The sequence below is a fragment of the Schistocerca piceifrons genome, chromosome 7 (genome assembly GCF_021461385.2).
Source record: "Schistocerca piceifrons isolate TAMUIC-IGC-003096 chromosome 7, iqSchPice1.1, whole genome shotgun sequence".
In the NCBI taxonomy this organism is placed as follows: Eukaryota; Metazoa; Arthropoda; class Insecta; order Orthoptera; family Acrididae; genus Schistocerca; species Schistocerca piceifrons.
Genome location: NC_060144.1, coordinates 300,887,858 through 300,912,562, shown reverse-complemented (window position 1 = coordinate 300,912,562; position 24,705 = coordinate 300,887,858). Strand labels below are relative to the sequence as shown.

General features: G+C 42.7%; 1 protein-coding gene across 1 annotated transcript in view; it reads right to left on the bottom strand.

Moving 5' to 3' along the window:
• Positions 1-24,705, bottom strand: part of LOC124805643 (fat-like cadherin-related tumor suppressor homolog) — a gene marked incomplete at its 5' end in the record, with an annotated part of 863,745 nt that overhangs the window by 664,722 nt on the left and 174,318 nt on the right. The gene's annotated exons all lie outside the window — the stretch shown is intronic.

Genomic DNA, 24,705 nt, shown 5'->3' with positions numbered 1-24,705 from the left:
GGCATCTCTAAAGACAATCTCATACAAGACGTTTGTGCGACCAATTCTAGAATATTGTTCCATTGTTTGGAGTCCTTATCAGTTACGCTTGACTAGATAGAAAACGGATTCAGAAACACGGTGTAGGATCGTAACATGTCGGTACACTCCATACGAAAGTCAAATAGGAATGCTCAGGGAACTTCAATGGAAACCTTTAGAAGAAATATGACGCATCTCTCGCGAATCCCTGTTGAGTGAATATAGAGAATCTATATTCGAAGAAGACCGACCTTTCTGCTGCCACAGTCGTTCATGTCATAAAAGTACCATGAGACCAAGATAAGAGATATTAGGCCAAGTACAGAGGCAGTCAGACAATTATTTTTCCCTCGCACATTGCGCGAATGGAATAGGGAAAGAAAGGTTGACTGATACTGGTTCCATGTACCCTCCGCTAGGCATTGTACAGTGGCTTGTAGAATATATGTGTAGATTTGTTCTCGTGGAGGCAGCTATTTGCCGAATTTCCATAGTACTTTCAGCTGTTATTCATGAAAATCAAATCTTTAAAGCTACATTTCCTTGTTAATTTTGAGATTTACTTCATGTTACACTGGCGGAATAAATGTCGCAGCACCAAGGAGTTATGCGACATAAACGAAAGTTGGGAGGCATGTTTGTTCAAATATCGCGCCAGTCGCTTTGACTGGTTTGATGCGGACCGCCACGAAATTCCTTTCCTGTGCTAACCTCTTCATCTCAGAGTAGCACCTACGTCCTCAATTATTTGCTTGACGTATTCCAATCTCTGTCTTCCTCTACAGTTTTTGCCCTCTACAGCTCCCTCTAGTATCATGGAAGTCATTCCCTCATGCCTTAGCAGATGTCCTATCATCCTGTCCCTTCTCCTTATCTGTGTTTTCCACATATTCCTTTCCTCTCCGATTCTGCGTAGAACCTCCTCATTCCTTACCTTATCAGTCCACCTAATTTTCAACATTCGTCTATAGCACCACATCTCAAATGCTTCGATTCTTTTCTGTTCCGATTTCCCCACAGTCCATGTTTCACTACCATACAATGCTGTACTCCAGACGTACATCCTCAGAAATTTCTTCCTCAAATTAAGGCCGGTATTTGATATTAGTAGACTTCTCTTGGCCAGAAATGCCTTTTTTGCCATAGCGAGTCTGCTTTTGATGTCCTCCTTGCTCCGTCCGTCATTGGTTATTTTACTGCCTAGGTAGCAGAATTCCTGAACTTGATTGACTTCGTGACCATCAATCCTGATGTTAAGTTTCTCGCTGTTCTCATTTCTACTACTTCTCATTACCTTCGTCTTTCTCCGATTTACTCTCAAACCATACTGTGTACTCATTAGACAGTTCATTCCGTTCAGCAGATCATTTAATTCTTCTTCACTTTCATTCAGGATAGCAATGTCATCAGCGAATCGTATCATTGATATCCTTTCACCTTGTATTTTAATGCCACTCCTGAACCTTTCTTTTATTTCCATCATTGCTTCCTCGATGTACAGATTGAAGAGTAGGGGCGAAAGGCTACAGCCTTGTCTTACACCCTTCTTAATACGAGCACTTCGTTCTTGATCGTCCACTCTTATTATCCCCTCTTGGTTGCTGTACATATTGTATATGACCCGTCTCTCCCTATAGCTTACCCCTACTTTTTTCAGAATCTCTAACAGCTTCCACCATTTTATATTGTCGAACGCTTTTTCCAGGTCGACAAATCCTATGAAAGTGTCTTGATTTTTCTTTAGTCTTGCTTCCATTATTAGCCGTAACGTCAGAATTGTCTCTCTCGTCCCTTTACTTTTCCTAAAGCCAAACTGATCGTCACCTAGCGCATTCTCAATTTTCTTTTCCATTCTTCTGTATATTATTCTTGTAAGCAGCTTCGATGCATGAGCTGTTAAGCTGATTGTGCGATAATTCTCGCACTTGTCAGCTCTTGCCGTCTTCGGAATTGTGTGGATGATGCTTTTCCGAAAGTCAGATGGTATATCGCCAGATTCATATATTCTACACACCAACGTGAATAGTCGTTTTGTTGCCACTTACCCTAATGATTTTAGAAATTCTGATGGAATGTTATCTATCCCTTCTGCCTTATTTGACCGTAAGTCCTCCAAAGCTCTTTTAAATTCCGATTCTAATACTGGATCCCCTATCTCTTCTAAATCGACTCCTGTTTCTTCTTCTGTCACATCAGACAAATCTTCACCCTCATAGAGGCTTTCAGTGTATTCTTTCCACTATCTGCTCTCTCCTCTGCATTTAACAGTGGAATTTCCGTCGCACTCTTAATGTTACCACCATTGCTTTTAATGTCACCAAAGGTTGTTTTGACTTTCCTGTATGCTGAGTCTGTCCTTCCGACATCCATATCTTTTTCGATGTCTTCACATTTTTTCTGCAGCCATGTCGTCTTAGCTTCCCTGCACTTCCTATTTATTTCATTCCTCAGCGACTTGTATTTCTGTATTCCTGATTTTCCCTGAACATTTTTGTACTTCCTCCTTTCATCAATCAACTGAAGTATTTCTTCTGTTACCCATGGTTTCTTCGCAGCTGCCTTCTATGTACCTATGTTTTCCTTCCCAACTTCTGTGATGGCCCTTTTTAGAGATGTCCACTCCTCTTCAACTGTACTGCCTACTGCGCTATTCCTTATTGTTGTATCTATAGCGTTAGAGAACTTCAAACGTATCCCGTCATTCCTTAGTACTTCCGTATCCCACTTCTTTGCGTATTGATTCTTCCTGACTAATGTCTTGAACTTCAGCCTACTCTTCATCACTACTATATTGTGATCTGAGTGAATATCTGCTCCTGAGTACGCCTTACAATCGAGTATCTGATTTCGGAATCTCTGTCTGACCATGATGTAATCTAATTGAGATCTTCCCGTATCTCCCGGCCTTTTCAAAGTATACCTCCTCCTCTTGTGATTCTTGAACAGGGTATTCGCTATTACTAGCTGAAACTTGTTACAGAACTCAATTAGTTTTTCTCCTCTTTCATTTCTTGTCCCAAGCCCATATTCTCCTGTAACCTATTCTTCTACTCCTTCCCCTACAACTGCATTCCAGTCGCCCATGGCTATTAGATTTTCGTCCCCCTTTACATACTGCATTACCCTTTCAATATCCTCATACACTTTCTCTATCTGTTCATCTTCAGCTTGCGACGTCGGCATGTATACCTGAACTACCGTTGTCGGTGTTGGTCTGCTGTCGATTCTGATTAGAACAACCCGGTCACTGAACTGTTCACAGTAACACACCCTCTGCCCTACCTTCCTATTCATAACGAATCCTATACCTGTTATACCATTTTCTGCTGCTGTTGATATTGCCACTATGAGGATGCAAATAAAGTTTGCTTTAAATACACGCTGTACCGGTCGTGAGCGTTAGTTGCCTTTGAGACTGGACGTGGTGAGTTGACATTAGTCAATAATGCAAATCCAAGGACAGCTCCGAGCCATAGGCGCTGTAGCGTGCATTCCACCGCCCCCATACCACCACCACTTGCGACTTCAGCGGCGTCAAGAGAGAGCTCATTGGAGAGCAGGGTTGGAATGTGTTGTGTTTTCTGATGAAAGCTAGTTCTGCCTCGGTGCCATTGATGCCTGTTTGTTGATTAGAAGGAGGCCAGTTGAGGCCTGCAGCCAATCTGTCTGCTCTCTAGACACACTAGACCTACACCTGGAGTCATGGCCTGGGGGTGTGATTCCGTATGACAGCTGGAGCATTCTCGTGGTTAATCCTCGCACACTGACTGCAAATTTTTACGTCAGTCTGCTGATACGACTTGCTGTGCTGCCATTCATGAACAGTATTCCAGGAGGGGTTTTCCAACACGATAACGATCGCCCACCTACCGCTGTTGTGATGATCTACAGAGTGTGGACACGCTGCCTTCGCTTGTTCGATCACCAGATCTGTCTCCAATCGAGCACATAAGGGACATCATCGGACAACAACTCCAGTGTCATCCACAAACGGCATTAACCATTTCTGTATTGAATGACAAAGTGTAACAGGCAAGGAACTCCATTTCACAAACTCAAATCTGACGCCTGTACAACACAATGGATGCATATTTACATGCCTGCATCCAACATTCTGGCGGTTTCTCCGTTAATAACGTAGCAGCATTTCACATTTGCAATGCCTTATCTCGCGCTTACATTAACCTGTCATATTGCAATGTTAATCACTTACATAAGTTACCTAGACCAATGTATTCGCAAAATTTCATTACTCTACGATAATTATTCTTCGGTGTTGCGTTTTTTTCCCATCAGTGTACATACAATCGATTTCCGTAGAATATTCTCTCAATTTCAGGCTGAACGGTCTAAGGCGCTGCAGTCATGGACTGTGCGGCTGATCCCGGCGGAGGTTCGAGTCCTCCCTCGGGCATGGGTGTGTGTGTGTTTGTCAAAAAACATCTATGGTCATTAGTCCCCTACAGCTTAGAACTACGTAAACCTAACTAACCTAAGTCACACAACACCCAGTCATCACGAGGCAGAGAAAATCTCTGACCCGGGAATCGAACCCGGGTGTGTGTTTGTCCTTAGGATAACTTAGGTTAAGTAGCGTGTAAGCTTAGGGACTGATGACCGAAGCATATAAGTCCCATAAGATTTCACACACACATTTGAACATTTTTCAATTTCAGGCGCGGCGGATGCTTGTGGATGATCGGCGGCTGTCATTGAGAATGAGAGCAGAACAGTTGAAGATAATCGAATATAGTGTAAGCACTAATGTTCACAAACATTCGGAGATGTTGTGGATACCCAACAATGCGCAACCACGGTGCGGTTCCTGGCAGTTTCCAAGAGCTTCACACCGATGCCAGCAGTGTTTTGTTGCTGATGGTGATTACGTTGGAGGTCAGGAAAGGTATTTTCTTTGTAACTCGTGTTTCCTTTATTTTATGAGACCATTCACCGAACTTTTCAGACGCACTTTGTGTTAATAAAATATCCCCGAACAATCTCCGAATTTTTTTCGGAGGCCTTCAGGTTCACACTGCACAAAATATGATGTGGGTTGTTTGTAATTTCTACGCCACTGCACAATGGCAGTACAAGCGTATGATGGCAGACTCGTGAGGAATCCGTCAACGCCGGCAGGGCATAGTCGACACGCGATCCTCTCGTCTCGCAGCATCCCACCGCGCCACGAACGCTGGTGCCAAGAGACTCTACCATTTGCGACCGCGCAATGCGCCCCTAGATTCTCTATCTTCGGCGAGGACTCTACGGGCGCTGCGCGTGACGTCACCGGTCCCCATAAAGAACCCGGCGACACCCTCGGCCCGCGGCCCGACAAGATTTACTTCCTCTCCTCACGCCGAGTTATTATTTCACTTCCCTTTCTGCCGCAGCGGCTCCACCTTACCAGATTTTTCTTCTCCCTTTTCCGGCCTCCAGACCTCGTGTAAGTTTCATCCCCTTGTCAAAGGACGTGAGTAATAGATATCAGTGGGTGGCAGAGGGAGAGTAGCACCAGGCAACTTGCCAGACCCTCATTTCTTAGCTGCCCGTCCTCCACACTAACACGTTTATCTTGTTTCCTTTGTACTGCTCTCATAAGGCTATGAACACTTTAGGTACAAACAAGCGATGTCGAGAATTACACGTAACTGACACTTCTCCTTGTAACCCGCATAAGATATAAGGGGTGGACAGAAATATGGAAACACCACAAATACCACATTATGGTGCTTAACACAGCACAGGAAAACCGTTAGCATTCAAAACAGCTTCCAGTCGTTTCGAAATGGATAAATGCAAACCCTGTATGGTTTTAAATGGAGTCCTGCATCCATCTTCTTGCAAAATAGTGGCATGTTCGAGTAACAGTGATGGAGGTGGATAACAGTCACAGTAGCCACGGGATATGCGACAATTTATACTTGTTTTCACAAAACCCGTCTTGGATGATGCGAGCAGTGTGATCAGTGGCCCATCGCCTTGGAAAACAGCTTCACAATATTGGAGAACAAATAATGCACCATGGGATGCGACCTTGCAGAGTTTCCGTGGAGTCCAGGGTATGCCATGAGATGACTGCCAAAACTCAGCACCAAACACCAGCCATATTTCATTTTTGGGACGTAAACTCAGCCAGAAACAAGTCTCATCCGACCAAATTACGTTCTTCCATTGCTCCATAGTACAGGCTTTATGACTTCTGCATCATGTTTCTATGTCACGGCCATCACATTCACTGATGAATGGTTTTGGAAAGCCAGCTAGCCCTGTAAATCTCTTCTTATGGAGCTTCCTTCCTGCTGTTCTATAAAATTTCGAGAGAACCGCCAGATGTCTGTAACTTGCTGGTGCCATATTTCGCCGCAAAATCTTCTGGCTACCTTCAGGTGAATACTGACGAGGAATACATTGAGCTCCCCTATTTAAGAACCCGTCGACACAGGCGTGGTGTCCTGCGTGGCATTGCGCATGAGTTGCTTGAGCGCATGCGCATTTTATTCATTTATTTCATTAACAGTACAAAGTAACCCACCGCCCTGAAATGTGAGGTGGGTCGGATGCTTCTGAATCTAATAGCAAAGACTTCTCATTGTTACAATCTTATTGGTATGCAGTTGTTAATGGTTTTCATTTTCATAATATAAATACGACCGTCTTCGAAACGCTCATACCACTCGTAAACTCTTGTCTTAGTCATAGCAGATTCGCCGAAAGCGACAGTCAATATTTCGACGCGGTGCTGCACTTTATTTCATTTTTCAAGCAAAATTTAACGTAAATTCTTTGATCCACCTTTTTCGAAAGTAAAACTTCGCCGAGCACTCGGAAACGCGTATAACCTCTCCGACTATCAACAGTAAACTAAATATTCAAAACAGTTGAAAATGCAAAAGTACATCATGATCATGTGTAGTAACAAGATAAAAAAAACAAAAATCGGGTGCATAAAGCCCTCGAGATTAAAAAATTTCCCTTACTTTTTGATCAAACTTCGTAAGCCCTGTTCCGAACGGTTTCCTGGGTAGAACACATTTAATGTACATTGTTATTTATCTCCTGTAACATTAAATATAGAAGAACGGTTTTTAAAGCGGAATTTTACGTGTCCATTCGAAAAAGCCAGGGTATTTATTTATCGATATGTATCAGTAGGGACAATAAAACAAGAAAAATAACTAAATAAAATAAATGAGCATTTGGAGGCTGCGTATCAACACATAAAAAGGAGAAAAGAAAAGAAATTACGAAGAGTAGACAAATTTGGGACCCCTCCATCGAGTGGGTACGTAAAACTTCTCTTTAAAAGTCATTTTCCTATATTGAATAATGCTGCCACATTTACATGCTTGTATAAATTTTGTAACAATCAAATTTCAATTATCAGATCATCCTAAAAATGGTTCAAATGGCTCTGAGCACTATGGGACTCAACTTCTGAGGTCATTAGTCCCCTAGAACTTAGAACTAGTTAAACCTAACTAACCTAAGGACATCACAAACATCCATGCCCGAGGCAGGATTCGAACCTCCGACCGTTGCGGTCTTGCGGTTCCAGACTGCAGCGCCTTTAACCGCACGGCCACTTCGGCCGGCTCAGATCATCCTAAAGCTCAGTTTATTATACTGACATTAATTTCATTACATATCTGTTCTGGTTCGACTGCTACTAATCGATACTTGAACATATGACATAAGCAATTCTCATTTTGTAACTCCAGAATACCTTCCACAAGAGGAGAAACTAGTTTTTCATTGGCATTTATGTAAAAAAACACATATACATGTTAGCCGGCCAGGGTGGCCGAGCGGTTCTAGGCGCTACAGTCTGGAACCGCGCGACCGCTACCGTCGCAGGTTCGAATCATGCCTCGGGCTTGGGTGTGTGTGTGATGTCCTTAGGTTAGTTAGGTGTAAGTAGTTCTAAGTTCTAGGGGACTGATGACCTCAGAAGTTAAGTCCCATAGTGCTCAGAGCCATTTTTGAACACATACATGTTAGGTACATTTTCCAACTAATAATCATCGTAATACACGAAACTTTATGAAAGATATTGTTGAGAAACAGATTTTGCGAATTTCAATACTAAAAGCTAAAAACAGTGTAAAACTTTCTGTTGCAGAGGAACGAATCAATACGTTATTCTGTAATTTCAGTGTTCATGCACCAGCATGTTTTTGATTGTAGACCATAAAATTTCTGTTTGTAGTAATAGATTATGTAACCAGCGTTTGTTAAAACGATATACAAGCGGTGGGGAATCAATCATCAGGGTCTCAATCTTCTGACAGTTTTTGTGATCTAGTTTGATTACAATTCGGTAATCATATTACGAAATAAACACGTAATTCCGAAAGCGAAACATCGTGTCAACCTAAATTTCTTGAAATTTCTCTTGGCACTACCAAATTATTGGGTAGATTACCAAGAACTCAGCAAGTTGCAGCAGATGTTGGTGTAGCAGATACTCGAAAATTCTTTTAAAGCCACTGCAGCATAGGAGATCGCCGAGAAACGAAGATGAGTGTTTGCTATTAACTGTTAGCTCTGCCGCATTTGAAAATCGCGCAAACCATTTGAAATAAGGCATATACACTTATGAAGATTGTGGCTTCAAATAACCGATTCTATCACATCCCTGAAAACTGACTATTCCTCCTGGGAATCTCTGCATATGGTAAGAAACTGCAAACCGCTGTCCGCAAGTTGAGCCTACGGTGTCAAGAATATACTACGAAATTCTCTTCTAGTAAGAAAGACTTAACGGCACAAAACTGTTGAGGCTTTAGTGGCCACTTGTTGACATATTGCCTGTTAGTTTTTGTTCCGGGATCTTCGGCTGATGTTTGTCTAGTGATTTGACGTTTCGCCAAAACGAGTGGCTAGTATTGTAAAAAGATCATCCTCCAATGCTGGTGGCGGAGTTATATCCGTTACATTGTATACTGCATTCCTGAATCGATGTTTCCCTTTAATTTACAAAATTTCGGAAGCTGCAGTACGAGACAGTTCTCTCTCTCTCTCTCTCTCTCTCTCTCTCTCTCTCTCTATCTCTCCCTTGCGCGAGCACACACACACACACACACACACACACACACACACACACACACAAACAAACTTTTAAAATAGTTTTATAGTGAAGGAGGGTGCGTCAATACGTCCATCTTTGTACTGTGTTGTAGAAGGGATTACGGCATGATCCTGCCCGCTGATCCTTGAACCGTAGGACAGTGACCGTACCGTCATAAAGCCTAAGTGCCTCAACTAGAACAAAGGGTCCGACTTTTTTGTTCTATTCGCGGCATTTGAGCCCAAGCTGCCCTGGCGACCGAGACATCCGCTTTATATTGCCTCGCTGGCGACGTAATTTGAGGAAAGCCTCTTCTTTTTGCAGCCAAGAATTCGCCGTTAGACCAATAACGGGCACCTAGAAAGTCGCGTGATTCACCCGTCCTCCTTGCTAACTTCTTTTCTCTTCCGTTGCTGCGAAATTATTGGAATTCTGGTGGAGACATTCTGACAAAGGAGTGAAATAGTTCTGAAAAACGGAGGGCACAAAATACAGCTCTGCCAAAGAGAGGTCGCGTAAGGTGGAACTGATTTCACCTCCGATCCGTCCCAGACTTTGATCAAGCACAGCAGTAAAAACTATGCCAGCCTCTCCCGTTAACGACAGCTATTTTTCAGACAGTACGTTCCCACACGACAACCATTAGTCCTCCGTAATTCAGCAAGTACAAATCATAACGACCTGCGCAATGCAAACGGCGGAATAATTACAAATTTTCATGTATTGATAACACCGCCTGCTTCTACTGTAAGTTTTCTGTAAAAATTATCTACAAATCAAAATACTCAATTTTTTTCCCATAAACCCTCCTTGTGTAACGTCAGCCTTAGATACCGTATTCAACTGTTGACCAACATTGACTGTTTGTTGGCCCTGTGTTGCACATGTGAACAGTGCCGTGAAACAAAAGTGTAAACTTAGTGAAATACTGAATTTGAAACAATGAAACTAATCTAACTAATTGTGTACTCAGTGAAAATTATTCAAAAGAAACTCAATAACGAAGTAAATTATGAAAGTTGTCTGGCATGAAGTGCAATTTCTGACTTGAAATGTCCACAAAAATAAAATATTGCTCTACTCGAAAGCAAAGTAACAGTTTGAGATCACCTACACAGCTCACAGTAAATTAATTTGCTTTATTAACACAACACCTGATAATTCTGACTGTTTCCGCACAAGAAAACTAAGTCAGATCTGCCCCGAAGTAAAAGCAACTTCTTCTTTTTTGCCTAGTGTACTGAGAAATCAGCAGATGCATCAGCTAAAGAAAAAATGAACTACTCACCAGAAAATTTGGTTTTGTTTGTGAGAAACAATCTCTGGCACCGTGTGGCGCAAGGTGCAATGCACACACGAAAAACATTCAAAACTTTCCTAAGAATGATGGAGGAGGGTTTTACTTTAAAGAAAGTCGATCTCAAAAAATCAGATTGTACAACATAAGAAGACCCTCACTAAAAATTACAGACATTCCAACTAATTGCGTTCTTTGTAACAATGAAAGAAATAGATCAAATTAACGCTAATCATGAATTTTATTAGTTATGTGAGGGATAAAGATTTTCTTCAATTAATAATCATGACAAGCAAATATTTCGTCTTGAGCATGCATTGGTTACCTTGAATAATTCCTCCAAAAAAATCTTCTCCATCAATAGGATCAGTAACTATGTTTACAGACAAGTTTACATCTCCGTAATAAAATATTCCAGGTTCACAAACATCAAATCTCCATCCCTAAAAGCTCAACTGCTCGGTACTATGCCTCAAATAAGAATGCTCCAGCGCTGCACAACTGACAGGAGCGCAAGCCAACCACAGATGAATGTGGACACAGAGTCAAAGATCTTATTCACCACTCGTGCAGCGTACTCATTTATCTTTGTCCCACTCCCGTAGAGGTGACTTACATGTAGTGATAGAAAACAAATGAAAATATTACACTACGATAAACATGAAAGTATTTGCTTTCAACTATCAAAAATTGTAATAATTTTTGGCCTGGTGAAAGACGCTTTCTCTAAAAACTGCAAGGCAATATACAGCAACTTTATTATCGTTATCATAAGATCAGATATATAGCCGTACAACTCGTATTATGAAAACCCTTATTCCAACATATAAATATTCAAACATTTTCTGGAACCTCCTTCTATCGGATATGCCAGTATTCTGATAGAGAACAGAGAAACAGAAATTAATTACTCTTCCTACAAATAATGAAAAAATCAATTCTCTAGTATCTGACTGCGAATTTTAAAATATTCTCTAACGTCTCCTAACTATTATGCCGCAATGCTCCTGGACGCAACAGACAACTTACCTCGTCTTGCTGCTGCAACTGTGTGACCATAAACATGCCAAAATAATTCAAAAGAAGTACTGCACAGTGCAATGCATGGTTGAAACTACTGATGCAACTACTCCTACGGTTTTTTTATAGTAATTGAATGATGAAGAGAGGTTTGGTCAACAAGTTGCAAGCGGTGTAAAAAATAAAGGGAACCAACAAAAACTTTTAATTTACTATAATCTCTAAATGAAGATTCATACATTGACAAACTTTACTCAGACCCCTCTTTTCCATGAACAGTTTGCAAATTTTAATTGTTCACAACGTCTATAATCCATAATCAAGTATCTAGTCAGAACAAAGATACGAATACTACTCTCAATGTATACATACAGAAATTCCAGTGCGCAAGTAAGCAACAACTACGTGCAGCAAAAAGTGAAATGACCAAAAATACTCAATTAATACCAAAGTGTCCTCCGGCGCTACTAGCACGGTCATGCAGGCTGTGACCTCTCCTGACGCGCCGCTTCTTTCCACGCCAGGCACCATCCAACTACTCTCAGCAACTGTTCGATCGCTACCACTCGCGATAATAATATCTTAGAATCAGAGTTCGTGTTTGCACGTAACAGCAGAATCAGTAGCCAACTTTCCAAAAAATGTGAACGTCCAACTTTCAATCAAATAAAAGACACAAAAAGTATATTTCATTAGAGCTGTCTAAAGTGAATTTCCAAAATACTAGACACTTACATAAGACTTCTTCACACATTGAAATCGATGTAATAGTGACCGTGCAGTTGCTTCCCAACATTTAAAAGGTGTTGCAAAGCGGAACACGGACCTGAAACCTTGCCGACGGAGCAATCCATTCGCTGCTCACGCCCCCGCCCCCTTGCCTTCCCCCCCACCCCCGTGCACGCTTCAAAGCTTGTGTCAATACGCGGGAGAGCTTCTGTGGAGTTTCGAATGTAGGAGAGAGGTATTGACCAACAGTCGGCTGTTGGGCGGAAGATTCGTTTTGTAAATATCCAATATTTACGTCTTCCAGCTTATTCTTCTTGAACTAACCATTTCTCCTAAGTAATGGCAACGTACTGTTATTACTTAAAGATATTGTATAATGTGCGCCATCAGTGACGATTTATCCAGTACAATCACTTTCACCTAAAATGCAATGGCATGATTTCACAGATGGTTCAGTACAGCATACCGCTCATTTGTTACAACTTTTCGCATGAACCAAAAGGAAAAGTAAGGATGGTGGCTAGGATCTAGAATGGAGAGAGTTCCTTGCGAACGCAACAGAATCTGTAGATTTTCACTATAATTTTCAGCAACAATGGGACAGCGTTGCTTGCACGAGACAACATTGCCGATTTTTTCCCCGCAATTTCAAATATTTACAGCCAGGTAAAGACGTCTCGAGCAAAGAAATGCGATTTTTCCGGATGTAGTTAAGCTGCAGGAAACGGCTTTCGGACGTAAATTTAGTGTCCCGCCCCCGCCCCCGCCCCCCCCCCCCCCACCCCCCCGAAATTTGCCTTTGCTATGGTTGAGTTTTTCAGAGTGACCACAGAAAATAAGAAATGCTACAGGCGCACGCAAAAATAGAAATTCGTTGCATTGAGATACTGAGGAAAAGCCACTGAATAGACTGCTCGTTCTTTCCGTAATAATAAAACGAAAATAGTCTTTCGTACTGACAGTCACCTTCGAAATAAAGTGCGAGTAAGGAAAGAGTAGTTCATAATAAATACTTACACTCAAGTGTGTATAAGATATAAGATAAAATGTGGCGCCTGTCTGAAGGACAAAGATGCAGATCTTGTCCGCTTAGAGAACACTGTAATGCGATTAACATGTACGACAAGCCCGATATAAGTCGTCATGGTCTTAAACGAAGCCATTAGGACACAACTGAAGAGTTTGGAATTTTTACCCTTTAAAGTACCTTACAGCTGTTGAGTTAACGATTTCTGTAACAAAGCTATTTCCGAAGTATTTTCCGGTATGTAATGATGAAAGGACATCATTACATATGATATATGCATTAAGTGGAAGTTTGTTTTGTTGACGTTGCTGGATAAAATATTTTCCTGTGATGCTGTAACGCTGTTGATGTAACGAGAAATTTTTGCGAACGAAAGCAGTAAAGCATGCTGCTGTGGTAATGGAAGTCACTGGCGTGCAGCTAAAAAAAAAAAAAAATCTACTACGGGATTACTTCCAAAATATTTTCGCTCATAGTCCACATACATTGTTCACACTGACTCGAACGTGCCTATTGTAGTCTTACGCCATACAGGTTCATATAGAGCGTATCCACCGTCAATTAGTCAATTACTGGACCTATCCAAAGGGCCATATCTTATATCAAGGGTGAATTCTGCATGCAAAGTTACTTTGTGCCCTTTCCGATACTCAGTGAAAAGAAGCAAAGGAAAGAGTGCACGCTCAAATTTGAACAACTCTTTCAAATTACCATCAAAAAGCTCGGCCATGCAAGCTCGCAGAAAGAGAGAGGATTAGCTATACCTTTTTTATTAGCAATTTTCAGGGCAGATGAAACTGAGGCTAGAGTAACAACCTTATTATTTCGCTTCAGTTTCATAACTGCAAAATTTTCTCCCGCTATTTTCTTCACACATTTGACGCCGACACCTTGAACTAAATAACAGTTCATCTCTTCATGACTAACTGTTTCTGTAAAGGAATGGTGGATGTTCTGAGAAATATGGCTACCTGAGACGGCCTCATATAACCACGTTGTTCTGACGTTCCTGAATGTAACTAGGTGAACATATCTCTTTGATTAGAGACGTGTTGGAGGCATCATACAACTTATTATGGCATGACCATGAGTCATCCTTCATCACTTGCCATCGTCGTCATCAGGAATTGCACTATAGACATATCTGATCAAACGTTCGACAACGTTTTTCAGCGCCACGAATGCTGAAGTAAGATTCAGCCGTGACTTCATGAAATTCATAACGATACATTTTGTCTCATATGGTGATCCTATAGTTGGTTGGTTGGTTTAGGGGAGGGGACTAAACGCGAGGTCAGCGAGATCAGGGAAGGATAGGGGAAGGAAGTCGGCCATGCCCCTTTTTTAAAGGAACCATCCAGACATTTGCCTGAAACGATTTAGGGAAATTACGGAAAACCTAAATCAGGACGCGGGTTAGAAACGACGTACTCCGAATGCGAGTCCAGTGTGCTAACCAGTGCGCTACCTCGCTCGGCGATCATGTGGTACACGTGTACACTTTTCATTGTGATGACTTGCTTCATGGAATGAGGCAAGCGTTTCTTTAAGACATTCGACACGCAGGTTCCAATCCAACATCTATTCAGCTTCAATGCAGATTTACAGTCGACAACGGACCAGGCAGAGATGAAGGATGAAGGGCACCGATCGCTTCGGGTCCACCAACTCTCCAACAGCAGCCCAAATGAACACCGCGTAGAAAGGGGGAGGGAGGGGGGAGAGCTTCTCTGGGCTGATAAAAAAGTAGACCATTAGAGGCTAGTAGCAAAATTTATGATCTTATGCTAAAAGGTGCACTTCAGCATTTTTGTCGATTTTTCGTTCCTTTTAAATATAAATTTGATTGTAGGTTCGCCGATGACATTGTAATTCTGTCAGAGACAGCAAAGGACTTGGAAGAGCAGTTGAATGGAATGGACAGTGTCTTGAAAGGAGGATATAAGATGAACATCAACAAAAGCAAAACAAGGATAATGGAATGTAGTCTAATTAAGTCGGGTGATACTGAGGGAATTAGATTAGGAAATGAGGCACTTAAAGTAGTAAAGGAGTTTTGCTATTTGGGGAGCAAAATAACTGATGATGGTCGAAGTAGAGAGGATATAAAATGTAGGCTGGCAATGGCAAGGAAAGCGTTTCTGAAGAAGAGGAATTTGTTAACATCCAGTATTGATTTAAGTGTCAGGAAGTCATTTCTGAAAGTATTCGTATGGAGTGTAGCCATGTATGGAAGTGAAACATGGACGATAAATAGTTTGGACAAGAAGAGAATAGAAGCTTTCGAAATGTGGTGCTACAGAAGAATGCTGAAGATTAGATGGGTAGATCACATAACTAATGAGGAAGTATTGAATAGGATTGGGGAGAAGAGAAGTTTGTGGCACAACTTGACCAGAAGAAGGGATCGGTTGGTAGGACATGTTCTGAGGCATCAAGGGATCACCAATTTAGTATTGGAGGGCAGCGTGGAGGGTAAAAATCGTAGAGGGAGACCAAGAGATGAATACACTAAGCATATTCAGAAGGATGTAGGTTGCAGTAGGTACTGGGAGATGAAAAAGCTTGCACAGGATAGAGTAGCATGGCGAGCTGCATCAAACCAGTCTCAGGACTGAAGACCACAACAACAACAACATGATTCTCTGTAAATTATCGGAATAATAATCTCCCGCTTCTCGAGAATAACAGTCTAATTTCTATATTTTACTTCACAGAGTTTTGTGAAATCTGGTCACTCTTTCTGCAGCACCTTTCATTACCTGCGCTGGTGGACGTAGGTATAATATTCTGCATTATTGAAATATTCCTGATGAGAAAAGTACACAAAAAAGCCAAAAAGGTGCCATGACTGCGTAAAATTTACAACTATAGTAAAATGCTCTTTCGTGTGAAACTACAGGTACTCATCTGAACTTTCAGTTTAGTAGATATAATTAAAAAAAGACAACAGTGCCTTCATCATTCACATCAATTTTCAGCTCACGAGCGCGACAGCGTATTATCTTCATTGCTAGACATCCGGATAAAATTCATGATGGTCTTTTAAATTTGTGGAAATACAGCGAAAATTGAACTGTCGTAGAACAGAATATGACAGGACTGGAGAACACTTGGCTGACACGTTGCGAATGTTGGCAACAGTGCGCGAGCACGTGGCCGGAGGACAGATTACGCCGGTCGTATAACAAAAGCACCGCATTTACTGCCGCGGGGCTGGTCGCGTTTATAGGCGGCCAATAAGCGCGTGGACCGGCGAGTCCATATGAGCTACCGAGGCGCCGGCGCTGCTTTGTGACCCATAAATCCACCGTCTGGTTAGGCGCGCGGAATCCGCCCTTTAGCTGCGGAGAGCTGCCTCAAGGGGCCATCACGGCAGCGGGCGCTAAACAAGGCTGCAGTCTCGGCTTCTCACCCCAGGGCCCTCCTCGGGAGTTTCTTATTGTGGTTGCAGTTACTATTTATCCAATTGATTATTTATTTACCTTATTAGATAATGAAAGATCGGCCTTTAGGTTAAACACGACAGCCAACATATTTTTACTGAAAACTTATAAATTGTGATCGGTAATTACTACTACATTATTCTTTTATTCTGTTTGTTTGCGCATGCTGAATGGTAATGAAAGGAAGACTTCTGAATAAATTATGCAGAAACCAGTTACGTTTCCAATTAGATCTAAACGTGACCCTTACAAACACATTTGTCAAGTTACTACGTGATGGCCAAAGACACAATACGATTTAGTTGTTAATTTTAAACTGTTAACATTCACAAAATTGTTAAGTAAAATTTACACAAAAGTCAATTTTACATTTAATAAGTGCAAGGATTTTTAATATTCAAGGTCGATTTTCATCGAAATGTCGTAGAGTCCGCGCAAAATAACGTGAGCAGTAGATGCACAGTTTGCAGGGCATGCGTAGGGACAGCAGTATTGGTGGGGGTTACGGGCAGGCGCTGTAGGGGAAATGCCGTTCTAAACTGAAGCCCACGCTCACACTTTTTGTAAATATGAATTATAGCACCACCATGCCCACACTTACATGGTGACCATTCATAAAGATCTGTCATGTCTGCTTTCGTTAATATCTAAAACGAATTCCGCTGAAAATGCAGCAATTTATTTTCACCTGTTCTGTTAATCATTTGCGACTTTCAGAGAAGCACCAAGAGTGGCGAATTTTGAGTAAAACTGACACAGTTCCATTGTTTCCACGTTAAAATTTGCTTCTCTTAGCAGAAACACAGCGGAGTTTACACAGTGTCACCTCACTAACATCTTGGGTAGTTGTGAGAGAAATCTGAAACGGTGGTTTATTATGTGAGGGAGTGAGGAGTCAATAGCTTACGCAAAATGATGATGATAATGACGATGATTTGGGTTGAGGGGGGCACTCGACATTACGGATGAGGCCTGACAGTTCATAAAATTTCACCACATTGGTATCGGTATCTGCGAGGATGGTGGGCAGATCTCCAGCGAGACCGAGGACACATGAAGCCACAATATGCTGAACTGAAAGCGGCATGCCACAAACTTCACAGAATGGTGAATCCTCGCCGCGCGGGATTAGCCGAGCGGTCTAGGCCGCTGCAATCATGGATTGTGCGGCTGATTCTGGCGGAGGTTCGAGCTCTTCCTCGGGCATGGGTGAGTGCGTTTGTCCTTAGGATAATTTAGGTTTAGTGTGTAAGCTTAGCGACTGATGACCTTAGCAGTTAAGTCCCATAAGATTTCATACACATTTGGACATGTTTTTTTTGGGGAGCGTCGGAGGAAGAAGCCATGTGTGAAAGGGCTATGCCCAATGCTGGGAAGCAAACCCTCCTTCCAACGGCGAGACTGACATGAAGTCCGCCAAGCATTTGTGGTCGACTGACATTTTAAATGAAAGTCGCTGCCTGACCACGGCGGATAAATACGATATTGCATTGCCTGTATTGTTGACAAGTATGATGCGTCGGATTTTCACCGACGAGTGCATGATTTGTGTGGGGCATGAACTCCATCATATTCAACAAGGAACTGAGTCAGCCACAATTTTGGGTCAGTATCGTGTACTGTTGTCATGTGCTTCTCGCCGTTAATGGGGACTGTGCACTATCAGGGCAGGATACTTCAAAGTACTGGCCAGCCCAGCAATCGCAGTTTTGTCTTTCAGGACTATAACAAATGGGCACACAGCGTCGACCTCGTGAACATCTTCCTCCAGCAGGTACGAAACAACCGAATTAAATGGCTTCCTGTATCTGCTTGTAAGCCTGAGGCTTTGCTGCTATGTATCACACACACATGAAAAAGCCTCAGCAACTGTCCAGGCAAGTGCTACACAAAGAAAGGATGTTTAGTTACGTAATAATCACATTTCCAGTCACATGTTAGGACAGTAAACTCATCTACGATTCCAGTTATATTAATCAGAGGCCTACTGCATAGTTAACTGACAAGCCGATAAACTTAATCGCAAATTTGTACGTTACTGTCAATTTTCCTCAACCATCTGGGCCCACCAATGTGTTGCCTAGGCATGGTATCATCAGACGGACAGATCATTTTTAATTTCAGCCAGTTAGTTAAATTAAGAAAGCCACAAGATGGTGCCACTGGTAAAGCTGGCTATAGAAACGACATACTCTCGGAGCACTCACACCCCTACGCTCTCTATGCGTGTATAAAACCTTCCAGAGACGCTTTCCGTTCCTGAATTCTTGTCTTGTCAGATCATTTCGTTACAGGTATTATGAAGTTAGTACGGAAATTGGCGTTGTCTTTTTTAATACGTGCGAGCTTCCACCGCCTTGGAACCAGTCTTATATAAATTCATCTCAGTAGCAATTAGGTAGTGTCGCTATAATGTACTCGTGCCTGCTTCGCCCATTGTTGTTCCTACGCGAGTAAGTGGCTTACGCTGTCAGTTGCCAGTACCACGCACTCACCGCTGAAAGACGAATAGGTAGGACACTAATTTTAAGAACCCTGCCCTTATTGTGCACAGTTCACAGAAACGATGAGAGGCATCTGACATCTACAACACACCGACCCAAAACTGTCACAGACTCCGCTTCTTGTTGAAAATGTTGGAGAGCATAACATAGACAAATCATGCATTCATCTGATCGAAGTTCCATTCCAAGTCTTCTACTGACCATATTCTTTGTGCACCATAGTACCGAGAGGTTTCTAATATTGTCCATAAAGGAAACCTAGAGACCAATTCGATCGTGTGAAGAGGATGTAGTACCTACATTGCTTTCCTATTTCCCTGAAGAAAAGGCAGTGCGCCGTACTGTTCTGTTCTCCTGGGAGTATCTTATTTCTGTTAGCGCTTTTCTGTCTGGCTAATAGCGACTCGCTACGATTTTCTGAAGTGGAACGAATTGTCGAGATTGCCGTTCTTTGTGTCCGTATCCAGTACTTCTCATTACCAACAAGGATTTCTCTCGTTGGTTTCTCCCAAGAGTTCATCTCTTTTTACTAAATATAACGCTATTGCAACTGGACGGCTATTATTCTTTGCTTTATTGTGTTTCTTATGTTATTAACTTTTCCTACGGGAAACGACGGATAACCTAGAGTTTACTGTCGTTCCATTGTGTAACTATGCTACGTCGCATTTAATCTGTTCTTAATGATCAATACACACTACCGGAGAAAAAAACAAATACAAGACCGTCAACTGCTCAGTAACACCAGAGTACAATACGTACATACTGAGGGACTGTCGCTGGCTGCGGTGGCCGAGCGGTTCTAGGCGCTTCAGTCCGGAACCACGCGGCTGCTACGGTCGCAGGTTCGAATCCTGCCTCGGGCATGGATGTGTGTGATGTCCTTAGGTTAGTTAGGTTTAAGCAGTTCTAAGTTTAGGGCACTCATGACCTCAAATGTTAAGCCCCATAGTGCTTAGAGCCATCTGAACCACTTGAGGGGCTGTAGTGTTAGGGATTCATTTGTCAGGGTCATCGACGACCATTTAGCGCTCAGGAGGCCTTTCTGTGGGCCCTCCCTTTCGACTCTTCAGGCAGTAGCTGTGTGGCCTTTAGAGGTGAACAGCGTTTGCAACATTCGTTCTAGGTTAAAACCATGGTCCATGCTTCATCGGCCGCCATCCGGTTGGCCGCACCAACAGCCGCCACCGTGGCATGAAGGCGCTGCCCCGAACCCTTACGCTGCCTCCGACGATAAGCAAGCATACCCTCTCTGGTGCTCCAGCGGCGGATCTAGTTAAGTTCAAACATATGTGTTTGCTATTTTGTAACATTTATTGACTTTCATGGCGGTCGGGGTTCGTCATATACGTGAAGACCGACTGAATTGTAAACATTTGTATCTCTATGTACTTCAACACCCAAATGTACTATTAGCAACCGACTCTGCAACTACTCGAAACAAAGGTATGTGTTACATTTACTATTTGACATTAGATGTATAGGAAATTAATATCTGAATTCTCTCTCCACGAACTGCATCTGCTCCTTGCTCGTGTAGCCACTAAAGAACCCAAAGCGTACAAAGGAAGTTTCAACGCCATCGAAGGGTAAGGCAACTTCACCATTTGAATGAGATCGCATTGTGAACCGACGGTGTATCGATGGATTGCTGCACATGTTGGGCATAATATATGGGTGGTGTGTAGCTGCTTACAGCGGTGGTCTGTGGAACATTCCCACACCTGCAGACCAGGTTCCCTTGGTACAGACAAGAACATCGTCCAGGGACGAAATCCAGACACATATTGCACCTGCTGCGTCATGAGGGACCATTGAGACCCATTTGCTAGGAGTAAGATGAAGATTACGTATGCCTCTGGCCAGCTGCCACTGACGCCATGACACCGCCAAGCCTGCCTGCTCTGGTGTCGTGAAAGAGTTGACTGGAGAGTGGGATGACGCTGTGTTGCCTTCAGTGACGAGAGTAGATCTTATCTGTATGCGAATGATGGACGTGTACACACGCATGCCGTAGACCTGGTGAGCTACCTATTCCAGAGTGCATTCGCGCATGACACGCAGGTTCCACTCCAGGCTAAATGGTGTGGGGAGCCATCAATTACAAGCCGCGTTCACATTTGGTGTTTCTGCAGGGTAAAGTAACCAGTGCCCAGTATACTGTATAAATTGTTATCCCCGCCTTTTCTTCCAGAGGAGTGTGATGTGCTTTCTCAGAGCAAGGCACGCCCACATACGGCTGCTGTGATGCGACATGCTCCTTCGTGGTGTACAATAACTGACCTGGCCAACAAAATCACCGGAACTGTCTCCGACTGAACAGATATGGGACGCGATGAAGCGAGAACTTATTCGTTCTCCAGGACCTGCAAGAACCTTAGCCCCACCTGAACAAAAGGCCCAAGTTTATCTCAGGATGCCATTCGGCATCTTTGTGATCGTTTGCATTCGAGAATACACGCCTGCGTTGCGACCAGACTAGAGATGGGCAAATTCGTTCATCCTTGGGAACTAGTTCACTGGTGATCGCTCTATTTTGGGAACCGTTCATTTTTACTTATGAAAAACTGAAAATTAGTAGCATGGGTGACTGAAGATGGAAGGCGCCCAGAGAGGGCACTTGCCTCCCCTCTGGAGTACAGAGTTTTTATTCATTACAGAATTCTCATACACTTGTAATTTTCCTGATTCTGCACAACATCTCGTATAGCCGACTGTAGCGTTATGTGGCTGATCGCAGTGAAATAATATAAGGTGGCGCACGAAAACCCGGCCCAGAGTACAGACTGCTAGCCAATTATGCTCGATTTGTTGACCGCTACGTGCAGAATAAATAAACATGTAATAATTAGGCAGTGAAGTAATAACAGATAAGCTAATGCAAACAACTTCTAAACAAAAGATGACAACTGGTAAGCGACAATGAACAGTCCAGTACTCGTGGCCGATTTTTCGTGTGCCACCCTGTACCACTGAAATAATATTGTAGGAGTTATCATATTCTCTTTACAAGATGCCACACCATACACTCGATTACGAAGCGCGAGCTTCATTCGGTTTTAAGTCGGTCTGCCTTCCATAACAATGAACATGCTCTTTTACCTTGGATCAAAAAAAGCGTGTGCCGTGCCGACGTCCTTTGCATGTGTGATAACAAAAAATTTTGCCTTTTTACAAGTATTTCTTCTGCTGTTTATCGAAATAGTGAAGTAAGCTGATACGCTGTTTTGTTACCTGAAAAAATGTATGTATTACATACCACGTAATTTTTATGTAATTTACGTGATTATAAAATACATTTTTATTACCGGTCGTGGACGCTGATTGAATAGTAAAAGAACCAGATGTTCAGAGTTCAAAAAAGGTTTGAAACAGATCTAGAACGGGCATGCGAAGCGAACGAAACGAACAACTCGATACTGAACTATGAGCAGTCGGCAGTGGAACTGCGACGAGTGGCCACGCGAAGAAGGACGAGTCCGGCCGAGCGAGGCCGAGACCGAGACAGACGGGAAAGAGGTCGAGGCTGGAACGAGACCGGCCGACGTACCGTTCGGGAACGAGACCGACCGTTTCCCGTTCCCGGGAACTATAAGTAGAAAGCCGGGGCCGAAGTGAACTATGATAGGCCGTTCCTTAGAATTCTTTCCTCGCTTGTTCCGTTCATCTTGGTGAACCGTTCCTTTGGACTTGTTATTTCGCGAACTACCCATCTAGTCCAGAGGACTGTACACTATGTATTGATGCGACTGTAATAGCGCCCCTTTACTGAGACGTATGTGTTTCATCTGATGTGAATGTGTTATCACACGCTCCTACAAGATGAACTACCTGTCATCGGACTTATCAATAAAATGACCTTGTCCTTGAAGGTGATGCATTTTAAATTTTTTATTTATTCGCTTATTTATTTATTTTTTGCTAGAGTGTACAGTGATTCTTTTAATTGCTTGTCTGTAGCTTTCGCTCTGTCCCTTTTCAATACCATTTAATCTGACAACACATACACCTCTAGTACGAAAAGGAGTCCGTTGTCTCCACGTTCAATGGACGGAATACTTGCAGGTAGGAATTCTTTTACCTGCTAACAGATATACCGTAACAGTGATACAGCTGATTCACTCACTTAATTTCCATCTCTTCAAAATACAAATTCTACATGCTGACATGAATCCGATTGTGCCAGTTTTGGGAGATAGAGCTAAATGTTTCTGTTTCGTAGATGTCAATTTTTTCGCAGCGCAATTTTTGCGTTGTAAATTTACATTTTAAACTTGGAATATTTACAGGAAAAACTAAGTTATAGCTCAGAGTACACATGCTGCAGTAAATACCAGTTTCATCTGGACAAGGTGTTCGCTCTTTTCTAGTCCGTCGATTTCATTCCTTGAAGACGTCGAGAGGGGGAGAGAGGAGGGGGGGGGGGAGGAAGGCGAAGAGGGAGGAAACCGGAGACCGGAATAAAATGCTGTTACTCGTTTTAGATCCGTGGATACATTTTAGTACGGACGGACTGCGTTACTTCCGGAACAATAACGTTGGGGGGGACACCGACCATAAAGTCGCACTAGTCCGACTTCATAAAACTGCGATGCGATTGCCAGGACGGCCGCGTTACATTTTCGCGAAAACGGTAGGCGGACGGAACTCATAAAAGCTATTTCAAGCCAATGAATTTTATGGGGGGGAAGCGCGCGTCTTAAAACACGCCTATAAAATGGGTGGGCGGACACTGGAGACACTGCCATGTAACTCGGGCGCGCACGCCGGGACCCGGCGTAGACGGCGCTGCAGCGGGGATGCCTGAAGACGGCCGCTCTGTTTCTGCCGAATTTACGGCGGGGCGGTTCTGCCTAATGTGGGAGGCGCCACGGGCGGGTGGAGGGACGCTACTCTCGTGCCTGACCCCAGCTGTTGCGTCTGTTAAAACCTGCATGACACTTCAGCTGGACTGGTAACATCTATGTAAAGCTGCCATACATGTTGTACCGCAGGGCTCTATTTCGGGTCCCACTGTTTCTGATATAAGTAAACAATCTTCTGTTTGCATTGACATAAGATGCTTATTTAGTCCTTTGTGCATGGTGACAGAAATTAAGATTCAAATAAAAAAAAGAAACTTACACTGACGGGATAAAAATGGTAACAAAAAAGATAACTAACATAGAGTAACGAAATTTCGAGAATATATTTGTTTAGGTAACATAAGTTGGCGAGTAACATTACAAGATCAACAAGATAATGTAAGCCCTCGATAAGCCATTGCAAATGTGAATTCTGGTACATTAATAAGCGGTGCAACCACCAGAATGTTGAATGCAGGGGCGTAGACGCGCATTCATTGTGTTGTATAGGTGCTGGATGTCAGTTTGTGGAATAGAGTTCCATGCTTATTGCACCTTTTTATTTATTTCTTTTATCATCACTAAGGTTTTGTTTATCTCTTTCCAAAAACTAGCATTATTCAACTAATGGTATTGCTACTATCAGCACATTTCTGATAGTGTGCTGCACTTACCACTGTTGGCCTCTAAGTGAAAATGCTGAATTAAAGAGGAAACAATGAGTTCTTCAACATATTTTGGGAAATTCTT